Source organism: Aythya fuligula, chromosome W, assembly GCF_009819795.1.
Source record: "Aythya fuligula isolate bAytFul2 chromosome W, bAytFul2.pri, whole genome shotgun sequence".
NCBI lineage: Eukaryota > Metazoa > Chordata > Aves > Anseriformes > Anatidae > Aythya > Aythya fuligula.
In genome coordinates, this window is record NC_045594.1 from 12,371,543 (window position 1) to 12,385,213 (window position 13,671).

Genomic DNA, 13,671 nt, shown 5'->3' on the forward strand with positions numbered 1-13,671 from the left:
CTTTTGGTTCCTTGACATATACTCTTCTAAAAACCAGGACACTATATTCACATGTTGCATGAATTTCCCAATAACCCTCTTGATGTAAAACAGTTAATATTTGCCTCATTTATTCAGCATTTCTCCCCCAATCAGAGAGTATCTGTTTTCCTTTGGACTTTGTGACTCTTAATTCCTTAAAAACCTCTTTCTCTTAAAACTTTCTTGTTCTTTTTAGTTTTGGGTAGGGGTAGCTCAACAATTCCCTGAATCCTCTCTGGATTTATTCTTCATTCCCCCTCTGACACTATATGCCCTAAATATTTGACTTCTCTTTCTACGAATTTCAATTTATTTTCCAATACTTTCAAGCACTGTTTTCCCAGAAAGTTGAACAGCTTGTTAGTGGCTTCCTTCACAACTGTTTTTTCCTGTCCTGACAATAAAAGATCATCCACATATTGTAACAGTAACATCTCCTTTACAGGTTGGAATTGCTCCAAAATCTATTCTAGTATTTGCCCAAATACATTGGTGGCCCTGTAAACCTCTGAGGTAAAATTGTCCATCCGTATTGCAGCTTTCGCCCCATTTCAGAGTCTTTCCACTCAAAGGCAAGTATATCTTTGCCCTCAAGGTCTGAGAGCACCCTGTTAATAATACCTTTATTCCAGTCTAACAGTTTACTATTTGAATGCCCAATTGCAACATCAAATCCTTTCCCAACAAATTAGTCCCTGCCTCGGGTGCATACAGTAATTGCCCAGTGATCATTCTATCCCTAGCCTCAGCTTGGTGTCTCCCAAAAGTAGCACTGTTATCCCAGCACCTTCTACCCCCATCAGTTTCATTAGTTAATTTAAGCCTTAATACTTCACAGGCCAGTAATGACCTAGGTGCCTCAGTGTATTGGGTTCACATGGTAAGGTTCTGGTAGCGGAGGGGGCTGCAGTGGTAGCCCCTGTGAGAAGAATCCAGCAGCTGCCCCATGTTAGATAAGGGCCAGTTTCAGCCTACTCCAAAGGGGCCCACTGCTGCCCAGAGCCAAGCCATGAGCAATGCAGTTTAAATCTCTGTGAGAGCACATCCAAAACAGTGAAATAGTCTTTTACTACAGGAATTATAATCAGATTGGGTTCTTCTCCCACTAATTCAAGTATTCTCTCACTTCCTTTCTTTATTAGGACGGCGAACATTTCCAGCCGCGTTGCAATAGTTTTTGAGGGTTGATGGGGTAAAAAGACCCATTCCAGGACCACTAAGGGGTCCTTACAGGAGGGGTCCCATTGCCCAATAATAGCCACTGGTTGTCGTTCTTGATTACAAATATATAATTGAAGGGGGAGGTTCTCACTACGACGATGGCATTACTGTGCTGAGATTCTTTCGTTAACCATTTGCAATGCTTTATGAGCCTCCTCAGTCCATCGCTTTGGGGCATTAATAACAGTGTTTCCCTTTAATAACTCAAAGAGAGGCGCTAATATCGAATTGTCTATCCCACATTGTAGTCTAATCCAGTTTATATTGCCTAGTAATTTCTGTACATCATTCAGTGTCTTAACATCTGCATTAATGGATATCTGCTGTGGTTGAATGGTTTGCTGTAAAATCTTCCACCCCAGATACTTCCAAGGTGCTTGGGTCTGCACCTTTTCAGGTGCAATTTGGAGTCCTGCTGTCTGTAACGCTTGTTTTAAGGCAGGCAGTGCCTCTTGGACCTTATCACTAGAAGGTCCAGCTAGTAGGATATCGTCCATGTAGTGGTATATGTATATCTCCGGAAAGCATTGGCGTACTGGTTGGATAGCTTTTGCGACATAGGTTTGGCACGTGGCTGGGGTGTTTTTTCATGCCTTGTGGTAGTACGGTCCAATGATATCGGTCCATAGGCTCCTTCCTATTGATCTTTGGTAATGAAAAGGCAAAACGAGGAGAGTCATCAGGATGCAAAGGAATTGTGAAAAAACAGTCTTTCAAGTCCATAACAACGATGTCCCAATTACAGAGTATCATTGTAGGTGAGGGTAATCCTGGCTGCAAGGAGCCCATGTCCTCGATCACTGCGTTGATTCGTCGCAAATCATGCAGTAATCTCCATTTCCTGCACTTCTTCTTGATGACAAACACTGGTGAATTCCATGGGCTGTTTGTTGGAACAATATGTCCTTGCTGGAGTTGTTCTTGAACCAACTCCTGCAATGCCGCAATCTTATCTCTTGTAAGCGGCCACTGATCCACCCGTATTGGTGATTCCCTTTTCCATGTGAGACAGAGTGTCGGTCGCTCATCAATGGCCGCTACTGAAAATTTTCAGGAGAGGAGATGGTGAATTTACATTGTCCCATCACATCTCGCCCCATCAGGCTGATGGGGATATTAGTAATGTAAGGGTGTACTGTGCACGTAGTATCTTCTTGGGTTTTTATAGTAAGCGTCGTGGCACTCTGAAAGGTGCTTGACATTCCTCCCACTCCAACCAATCCACCTGAGGGAGTTGTCATGGGCCAAGCAGAGGGCCAGTCTTTAATGGCAATTACAGTAACATCCGCTCTAGTGTCCGCCAGCATCTTGCATTGACTGGAGGGTGGGTGCTCAGAATTATTCCAAAGGGTAACAGTAAGCATTGGCTGATGCTGGGCTATGTCGGCGGCCCAAAACATCTCGGGGAACCTGGTTGACCCGAAACCTGCTGCTCCCCTGATAGCATCCACAGCCTTTGGTACTACTGCTCGAAAAAGAATCAATTGAGCAATTCTAGTTCCCTTTGGTATTGACAATGGTGGAGACGGTGTCCAAGCCATAGCTTGGATTTGTCCATTACAGTCGGCATCAATTATCCCCGGCAAAACAAACAATCCGGTCAAAGTTGTACTTGATCGTCCTAGCAGCAATGCACTACAGCCATTCCCAATTGGTCCTTTGACATTCAATGGAATTTTATGAACGTGAGTACCCCACAAAGTGGCGTCTGTTACTGTAGAGACATCCACTCCGGCACTCCCTCTGGTTCTTGCTGAGCGGGTGTCCACGGTGGTAACCGTGGCAACGCGGCAGCAGATGGCGCTGGACCCTGCGTCAGCATTGCATTTGGAGCCCTCCCTTGTGGGAGGTTCCTCCTTTAACCGGGAGGCGGGGGTACTTGTGTCGTCGTGCGGCCCCGCCCCGCGCTCCTCCTCCCGTTTCCCTGCCGCGGCGACAGAGGCTGTCTTTCCGCGTTGTATTTAGAGCGGCACTGGCTCGCCCAGTAGCGTCCCCTCCCACATCCGGGATACAAAGTGGGCGGGACTGGAGGCGAGCTGCCCGCCCCCGCCCCCGCCCCCACCTGGGGCATGCAGAGACTAGGTGGTTCGGGTCTCTACACCGACTGCGTTTTATCTCCCCTGGGGGTCCTGACTGATGGTTAGTGCTGTTGCAAAAGCGGACGCCAGCGATTCGGTATGATGTTCGATACAACCCACTTGGTTACACGCCTCTATCATCTGAACTATTGTTGCGTTCACGGGCAGAGTCTGTAGCACCTTTTTACAGTCGGTGTTTGCGTTTTCTACCGCTAGCCTTTGTAGCAAGGCGTCTTTTGCTTCCCGATTGTCAATCTGCTTATCTAGTGCATCGCGAAGCCGATCGATAAACTGCGTGTATGGTTCAGACACCCCTTGCTGGACCTTTGTAAAGGGCTGCGCGGGCTTCCTTGTCTTTGGAGTTCTCTGGGATTCTTAACATTGCCTGGAGGGCTGGGGTTGCAGTCAGCCGGAGAATGCCTGAATCTAGATTCGCCTGAAGGTGTGGATCCGCCATCGGGTCTGTACCCATCAATTGAGGTATACCGACTCTGAAAAGTGGATTCCCCCGGTTGTCTTTCTAAATTTTGGAGTGCTGAGTGTTCGCACAATTCTCTCCATTTCTGTTCCCATAATAACTTCTGTGTCAGAGTTAATATCATTGTTGCTACTTGTCGTATGTCAAAGAGAGTTAAAAGCTGTCCTGTCATGACATTCTCCAGCAGGGACTGCGTAAATGGGGCCAATAACCCATAAGTGGTCACTGTCTTACGTAGTTCTTTAATAAGGTCCCGATGGAAGGGTTGCCAGTCATTTTGCCCACAATCCTGAACTTGGACTGGAAAAGCGAGTTTCCCCCCCCCCCCCCCCGCCTTTATTGCTTCTCTCTGAAGTTGTTTCCAATGATCTCAGGGGTCAAAGGGACCCCCCACGGGCAGCGCCGTTGGCCCTGTGGGTGGTGGCACTGACGGCCGCTGAGACACTGCCCCCGCCTCTGTTCCCAGGTCTAACACTTTAAACAACTGTTGTTTGATTTGTAGGTACTCTCCAGAGCAGCTCACAGGACAAAGAATTAGCGTGTTCTCATATGGCTCTGGTTTTGCTGCTACACTGTATTCCATCAGAGTTACACAGGATGCCACTCCTGGTGAGTGAAAGGAAAATATTCTAATCAACTCCTTTGCACAGCTAGCCTCTAAATGCTTTGTTACATTGAAACATGGGATTAGAAATTAGAGAGTGATTGATTAAGAATGAATATGTAGGCAACAGTCATTGCTTAATATGTGCTACATTTGCGATGTGCCTGTGCTGCACTTAGGCTTCCAGATAACAGGAGCCCCTGGGACCCCAAGAACCAGATCAAACCAACCTTATGGTTCGGACTGTGACCAAGGGCTCAGAGAGCATGCGCAAGGAGACAAGGTGAAAAGTTCAACCTTGGGGATGAAGACATCTTACTTCATCCTCACAACCCTCAGTGCCCACCACCAGAAGGCACTGCGCAAGCACAGAGGGGAGGAGTTTATGGAAATTACTTCTTGGAACTAATTTTAATACTAAGCGGGGACGGGTTATGAATATGTATAGGCATACTGGGAAACCTCATGCATATGTAAACCTTTACTGCATATAACCAAAGCAAATTGCCGTGTTAGGGGCACACGACTTTGGTGGGACTACCCCCTGTGCCGCCCAGTGCTGTATAAACATACCTACTTTACAATCTTACTGATTGTGGAGTCAGCTCTCCATGAGTCAACATTACCTACCAGCCTATGTAAACCTGTAGAACAGTGCTTAATGACAGTAAAGTTAAAGACCATTCCAGCTCCAGGGAATGGTTTAAGTGTCTCCTTGTGCAAATAGATAATATTTTTTTAAATGCTACAAGTGTTTTGCTCAAGTAATTGGGAATATTTGTAACTAACCAGAAGTTTAATTTCTATAACACAAAATATTTTGAACGGTCTCGAAATGTTAACATGCTAGTGTGCAGCTCTCAGTACTTGTGCTACCTTACATGATGGGTTGATGTTTTAGGTTCTGCATTGGACAAAATAACTGCCAGCCTTTCTGATCTTAAAGCAAGACTTGACTCAAGAAAACGTATTGCACCTGATGTCTTTGATGAAAACATGAAGATTAGACAGGAAACATATCATTTAATAAATATAAATCATTCCTAATCCTACAGTAAAATATTTATTACTTAATTTGTATGAATTTAATTAAATGATTTGGGTGTAGAATGAAGAGAATGTCCAACTCTTTCTACTTCTGTATAGCTTGTAAAGTGTTTTTCTATACCTTGTATTCATTGGCCTGATGTGGCTGAAATGAAAATGCAGACTTGGTTTTCCTGTCTTATCACTTCCAAACTGCAATGTGTGAAAGGCCTGTGTTGTATAAAACTCTCACCAGGAACCAACTAACAGTATGTTACTGGCTTTTTTTAAAAACAGCCAACTATATTCCACAGTGTTCAGTAGATCTCTTTGAGGGAATATGGTACCTTGTGCGTGTGGATGAAAAATACAGAAGAACTTATGCATGACACCCACTCATGGGTGATGGACTCCTGGAGGCAGGAGTTGAAGTTATCCACCCAGGCATTGTTTGTGAGGTGAACACTGTGCACTCTTTAAAAGTTTTATATCAAAGTTGGAATAATTTATGTTTGTCTTAGCATGTGCATGTCTGTTAAAAGAGGAAAGGGTTTAACGAGTTACTTCAATGCTTTGTTAAAATATGTAACATACAAATCAGAAGTTTGAAAAAAATTGAACATCGGATTTTTAAAAGTACATTTCATCATAACAAGAACAAAGCAAGAAACAGGATAAGGGAGAATGGGCTGAAGTTGCACCAGGGGAGGTTTAGGCTGGATATTAGGAAGAACTTTACTGAAAGGGTTGTTAGGCATTGGAATGGGCTGCCCAGGGAAGTGGTTGAGTCACCATCCCTGGAGGTCTTTAAAAGACGTTTAGATGTAGAGCTTAGGGATATGGTTTAGTGGAGGACTTGTTAGTGTTAGGTCAGAGGTTGGACTCGATGATCTTGAGGTCTCTTCCAACCTAGACAATTCTGTGATTCTGTGATCTTGTTTTTTTTTCCCAAATATTTTTGAGATCAGCCTCAATTCACCCCGTTTGGCCTACATATATACAGCAACTGGCATTAATTATAGTTCAACCCCCCTCCTTGCAAGGCTAGTAATAAATCCAGTACCATTAGATTCTGGAATACTATCTTTGACAGACTTTAAAAGACGTTTAGATGTAGAGCTTAGGGATATGGTTTAGTGGAGGACTTGTTAGTGTTAGGTTAGAGGTTGGACTAGATGATCTTGGAGGTCTCTTTCAACCTAGATGATTCTGTGATTCACATAATCAGTTTGCATGAAGCATAACTGATTTGAATGACTTAAGACCAAGCCATCCATTGTAGCATGAATATTGTTTGAGAGTTGGACTGGTCCTGAATTATGAATGTACACAAACTAGAAAACTGCATTTAATTTTTCTTTTTCCTCCTCTTCTTAGTACATCCCAAGCCCTGCTAAGAAAGTGCCAAGAATCCGTGCAACAACAGAATCTGAAGGCATTACTATTGCCACTTCCGATGGGGAGCATTAAGATACCTCTGTGAGGTAGGGAATGGAAAAAGGTGTGAGGGTAGGGTGAAAGAGAGAGAGGTTTACAGTAGTACTGTAGTAGTAGTTTAATTGTATGATAGTACTTAATTGGAGCATGGAAAAACTGTTTAAACTCCTTGAAAGGATTTCTCATAATACAGTGTGCTGATGCTTAAATATTTTCAAAACATGAAAATCATCATAATATACTGGAGATGGAGGGACTTGTTAGGGGCTTTGTGGATTTCTTAACATGTATGTTTGTTTTTTTTTAATTGATGAGTAGTAGTTGTAGTCTATCACAAGGTCTTTATCCATGGGGGAAAAAAAAAAAAAACAAAAAACAAACAACAAAGCAAAACAAAAAACTGTCAATTTGTACTTAAAAGCATGAGGCAAAATAGTCTGGGCTTTTAATGTTAGGGTTCTCAGTGCCTTGACAGTAAGCAGTCTTCTGAATACTGCATTTCTCTTTCCCTTTATCACCTTCCATTTCTTCTCCCAATCTACCTCTCCTCACCTCCTTGCTTTGGGAAAGGTATAGAACCAAGTAACGTTCATTACTGAAATAAAATATCTCTCTCTCCTATCAAAATAACTGGATCAAGAACCATTAGGCTGACAGTCATGTGTGTGCCTCCCCCCCAACTCTGTAACCAACTATCTTAGTTACTATGGAATTACACCAAAGAATCATTTTGTGTGTTTTATACCTGCATTATTATAAATCACAGCAGCCTGGAAGGAAAGAGGAATGAGGAGGGAGATATAGTTGTTCTTCTAAGGAATAAAAAGGTTATATTTCTTGATTTGGCACCTTTCAGGAATATTTAATTGTAATAGAAATATTTAAGGCAGCAGAATTTTCAAATAAAACTTTTAGATATTATGAAGCTGTTTTAGTTGGCAAACTAAGAAAGGGAAGAAGATCACTTTGTCTGGAACTCTAGCCTCTCACTATTCTTTATATAATACATTGCTAAGAGACTATTTCTAACTTTGAATTTGGTTTTGTACTTTGGAAGTCATTCTCACTATTGGAGCTGTTGTAAGAGTCGGGTCTTTTTTTGTTTTTCTTCCCCTCCCAACATGCAAGCTAAAAGCTATCCATTTTACAAGTGGTAGATATGCAGTGCTAATGGGGAGTCCATTCTGGTAGATTTATAAAACCTGGACTGGAAATTGAAAAACTATGACATGAGCCTTGTAAGTTTGTAATACATATATTTAATACATATATTTAATTGAGCTAATGTACGGAATGAAGTTTTGTTGATTTTTTTTTTTTTACTTGTTTGATAATTCAACAAAGCTACATTATCTAATATAAAGTAGCAAGAAATAATTAATCTGTTTAAATCACAATCTTTTTTGTATAATGAAGTTTTTGTATTATCTGTCACTTACTTGGTAACTTGCTGTATTTGTACAGTCAAGCCTTGGTAAAATAGTTGTTTATTATAAATTGATACTAATGTTTGCTCTGTTGAAAGTAGTGGAGATATGATGCATGAAGATATAATTTGAAAGTATTTTGATATAGGTTGCCCTCATTAAACTTATTTTGGCACCAGGAAAAAAAAAATGTCATGGAACAAAGGCTGTTGCTGGCAGTGGACAAGCCAAGAATTGAGATACTGGCACAAAACGTTAACCACAGGGACCTCACTGTCTGTGAGGCTGATTCTTCATTAAAATAAAGTTTGAGATATTTGAAACCTGTTGGAGTAGTGTTGACTTGTTGGGTTTCAGGATGCATTTTTTTGTTAATAAGAAAGAAAGAGGAAACTGGCCTTGTGAAAACCCAGAGTTCTGAGATCATAAGCTGTGTGAACCTCCTGGATCTTTCTCTTTAATATCATTCCATTTCACAGTCATTCCATCATCACAATCTTCACAAACTTGACTTACATCAAAAAACAAAAAGAATTCCCCACACCAAAATAAACATAACATCATCACAGCACTGACAAGGTGGACAATTTACACACGCACCACCCCTTGTCCCTTCACCACATTAACAGGAAACATATTCCTTCACATTTACTGCTTTCTTAGATTCCTCACAATTATTACATTCATAACAATCATCCAGTCCATGTTTTGTCTGTTACTTCTCTCAACTATCATCCTTATCTCAAATTCCTTGAGCCCCACATCAGGCGCCAAAAAGGACTGTAGTGGTTTTACTCAGGTGGGCAGCTGAGTTCCACCACGGCCACTCTCTCACTCCTCCTTCCTCAAAGAGCTTGAGGTTTGAGATCAGAATAATTTAATTAAAGGGAAAGGGAAAAAAAAAAAAAAAAGGCCATGTGGAAGCGCAGAGAGAAAGGGGGAAAAAAAAAGTTATTCTCTACTTCCCATCAATGAGCGATGTTTGGCCACGTCCTGGGAAGCAAGGCCTCAAAATGCGTAGTGGTTGTTCAGGAGGAACAGTCCCTCCCCCACGAGAGCCCCTTTTTATTGCTGAGTGTGACATCAGGTGTTATGGAATATCCCTTTGATTGGTTTAGGTCAGCTGCCCTGGCGATGTCCCCTCCCCATCACTTGCCCACCCCCAGCCTGCTGGCTCTTGGGGGCTTGGAAGGAGTCCTGATGCTGTGCCAGCACTATGTGGCAATAGACACAACACTGGAGTGATATCAGTGCTGTTCCAGCTACGAGTGCAGAGCACAGCACTGTGTGGGCTGCTGCAGGGAAAGGTGACTCCATCCCAGACAGACCCAGCACACCTGCCACCAGTGGGGGACCCATGTTGGAGATGTTTGCTCTTCACAGATTGACCCTGTAGTACAGACCCATATTGGAGCACTTCTTGAAGACCTGTTGTCTGTGGGAAGCCAGCATAGGATCAGTTCAAGAAACATGGCATCCTGTTGGAGGGACCCTACCTTGTAGCAGGGGAAGAGAGTGACCAAGGTAGCCTTTGGGCCAGTCCGAGCAGGACAAGATGTAAATAATGTGCTCTACACCGCAGCTGGGGAGGATTGCCCCACCTAGAGCCTCTGGCAGAAAGAGCCCCGGGGAAACTCAAGGTCAACCCTAGGGTTTCGGAGTCAGGGATACAGAGGATCTGAGGCCTGTCACACTCCAACCAAAAAAAAAATATATATATAAAAAAAATAATAATAATAAAAAAAGATATTAGCAGTGTCTGAAGGGGTTTGATCTGCATCAGAAGTGGGTGGTACTGAAGCACAGCTACTCCTGGCAGCACAGTTGCTGGTGCTGGGCTGGCTGTTCAAAGGGTGGGTCCCCTCTACACATTATGCAACTGATACTATGTGGAGTAAATTGGTTGCACTGATTACTCAGCGGATTCGAATAGGAAACCTCAATCACCCAGGAATTTTCAAAGTGATTGTAGACTGGAGTATCACCAGAGGAGGAGGTGACACATGCTGAAGAGGCCCTGCTGTATAACAAGCTATCAGAAAATCACACACACACAAATAGTTTCTAGGTTGGAAGAGACCTCAAGATGATCGTGTCCAACCTCTGACCAAACACTAACAAGTCCTCCACTAAACCATATCACTAAAAAATGAGAAGTAATATGCCCTGTTCACTGATGAGTCATGTCGTATTCTGGGAAAACATTAGAGGTAGAAGGCTGCTGAAGGAGAAGGTGAATCGAGTCTGTTTGCAGAACTGAAAATCATACAGCTGGCTTTAGATATTGCTGAACGAGAAAAGTGGTCAGAGCTCCTTCTCTATACTGACTCAAGAATGGTAGCAAATGCCCTGGGGGGATGGTTACAGCAATGGAAGCAGAACAACTGGCAGCACAGGGGCAAACACACCTGGGCTGCTGCATTGTGGAAAGATATTTCTGCCTGGGTAGAGAACCTGGGTGTAAAGGTACACCACGTAGATGCTCATGTGCCCAAGAATTGGGCCACTGAAAAACATCAAAACAACCAGCAGGTGGATCAGGCTGCTAAGATTGAAGTAGCTCAGGTGGACCTGGACTGGCAACATAAGGGTGAATTATTTATAGCTCAATGGGCCCAAGACACCTCAGGCCATCAGGGTAGAGATGCAACATACAGATGGGCTAGTGATCGAGGGGTGGACCTGACCATGGACACTATAGCACAGGTTATTCATGACTGTGAAACGTGTGCTGCAATCAAGCAAGCCAAACGGTCAAAGCCTCTTTGGTATGGAGGACGATGGCTGAAATATAAATATGGAGAGGCCTGGCAGATTGATTATATCACACTCCCTCAAACCCACAACGGCAAGCGCCATGTACTTACAATGGTGGAAGCAACCACCGGATAGCTGGAAACATATCCTGTGCCCCATGCCACTGCCCGGATCACTGTTTATGGGCCTTGAAAAGCAAGTCCTGTGGTGACACGGCACCCCAGAAAGAATTGAGACAGACAATAGGACTCATTTCCGAAATAACCTTAAAGACACTTGGGCCAAAGACCATGGTATTGAGTGGGTGTATCACATCCCTTATTATGCACCAGCCTCCGGGAAAGTCAAACGATACAATGGACTGTTGAAGAGTACACTGAAAGCAATGAGTGCTGGGACATTCAAAAATTGGGATACACATTTGGCAAAGGCCACCTGGTTAGTCAATACTAGGGGATCTGCCAACCAAGCAAGACCTGCCCGATCAAACCTGTTATGTACTGTAGAAGGGGACAAAGTCCCTGTAGTGCATGTAAAAAATATGCTGGGAAAGAAAAAAACAACAACACAGCTGCTGCTTGGAGATGGTGTGGGCATCGGTTAGCAGGTGGTGAGTAATTGCATTATGCATCACTTGCTTTGTACATGTTATTGTTATTATTTATTTTATCTTTATTATTATTTCTCTTCCTTTTCTGTCCTTTTAACTGTCTTTATATCAACCCACAAACTTTTACTTCCCCTCCCCCCTCATTCTCTCCCCCATCCCCATGGGGGGGTAGGGGGGAGCAAACGGCTGTGTGGTGCTTAGCTGCCTACTGGGTTAAACCACAACACTGTGTAATACAGATAGGATTAAAAGTAATAACATATACTGTAACCTAGAATACACTATAACCCAGAGGATTCTGGTGGTGAAGTTATAGGGTTTAAGAAAAAGGAAACTTGGTCTATCGGGAAGAATGCCCCTGTGTTCTTCTTAGCCTGTGTAGTACCCCTCCAGGCCTGTTGTTGGCAGTTTCTGTGTTCAGGAATGACAAAAGAGAGTATGTTTTTAATGTTTTGTTTGTTTGTTTGTTTTTAAATAAAAAACAGAAAAACTCATGATATCTTTGTTGCTAGTATAAGCAAAATGTACCAACTTAGGATAAAAATCCAGTCTTTCTAGCTTGGTTGTGTAAAATTGAGACTTTGCTTAGATACAGAAGTAGAATAATGAACGTGAAGACTCATTTATCAAATACTTAATGTTTGTTAATCATGTATTTTGCTGCAATGAAATAACATGGGCTTAAGATAAGTATATTCTTCTCCAGGGCTGAAATCTTATTTTCAGGTAAAAGACCTTCTTTATAACACTTTATATTAAACTTATTATGATGTTTACTGTATGTTCAGACCAAAATATCTGAGGCTTGCCTTTTGTAAATGAACTTGTAGAATACCTAAAACTTATTTTTTTAAGTTAATATAAACTTACAGAAAGTTAAAGTATATATGAAATATATGTAGGCCTATAGAAAGAGATGTGGATAGATGAGCTGGTTTTATGGTTTTCTTTTTTTTTCCTTTAAGATCTACCATAATGCCTGGGTCTATTTCAGTGAATGCTGAATGCTGTTGGCCCAAAGATGTGGGAACTGTTGCACTAGAAATATATTTTCCCTCTCAGTATGTTGACCAGACAGAGGTGTAGAAGTATGATAGTGTGGATGCTGGCAAATACACCATTGGGTTAGGCCAGTCAAAGATGGGGTTCTGCTCTGACCAGGAGGATATCAGTTCTCTCTGTCGGACTGTGGTTCAGAAGCTTATTGAGAGAAACAGCCTTTCCTATGACTGTATTGGGAGATTAGAAGTTGGAACGGAGACAATAATTGATAAATCAAAATCTGTAAAGACTGTCCTGATGCAACTTTTTGAAGAAACTGGTAATATAAATGTAGAAGGAATCGACACCACAAATGCATGCTACGGAGGCACTGCTGCTCTTTTTAATGCTATTAATTGGATTGAGTCCAGTTCTTGGGATGGTAAATACAAGGTATTTTCTTGTAAAGTTATGTCATTCTCTATTGTTGAGTAGTCTGCCTTATAATTACTGGAAATTGGCCATGGACAGCTTTGTGCTTTTTAGGAAGGACACTCCAAAAAGATAAGGTGGTGGAGTTGCTCTTTATATGAGTGAGCAACTGGAATGTATGGAGCTCTGCCTGGGGCGGATGAAATTGTGGTGGTTTTACCGTGCTGGGCAGCTAAACCCCACAACCGCTCTCTCACTCCCCCTCCTTTAGATAAGGAGGGGGAGAAGTAAAGCAAAGAACAACTCACGGGTTGAGATAAGGATAATTTAATTAAAGGGAAATAATTATAATAATTAAATAAAGACTACCATGAACTAAACAATTTAACTAAGGGGAAATAAAAGGGAAAGGGGAAAAAGGGAGGAAAACAAACAAACAAAATAAATGAAAGCTATATGGAAGTGCAGAGGAAAGAAATTACTCTCTACTTCCCACAAATGAGCGATGATTGACCACGTCCTTGAAGCAAGGCCTCAACGCACTCAGCCGGTGTTCGAGAGGAGGACCGACGTCTTCTCAACGAGAGCCCACCCCTCCC

General features: G+C 42.5%; 1 long non-coding RNA gene across 1 annotated transcript; it reads left to right on the forward strand.

Annotated features, from left to right (window-relative positions):
• The first annotated feature begins 3,265 nt into the window (after positions 1-3,265).
• LOC116501411 lies at positions 3,266-6,161 on the forward strand. The gene is made up of 3 exons (XR_004254423.1): positions 3,266-3,417; positions 4,301-4,407; positions 5,304-6,161. It is a non-coding gene; the product is annotated as an uncharacterized LOC116501411 (long non-coding RNA).
• The last annotated feature ends 7,510 nt before the right edge of the window (positions 6,162-13,671 follow it).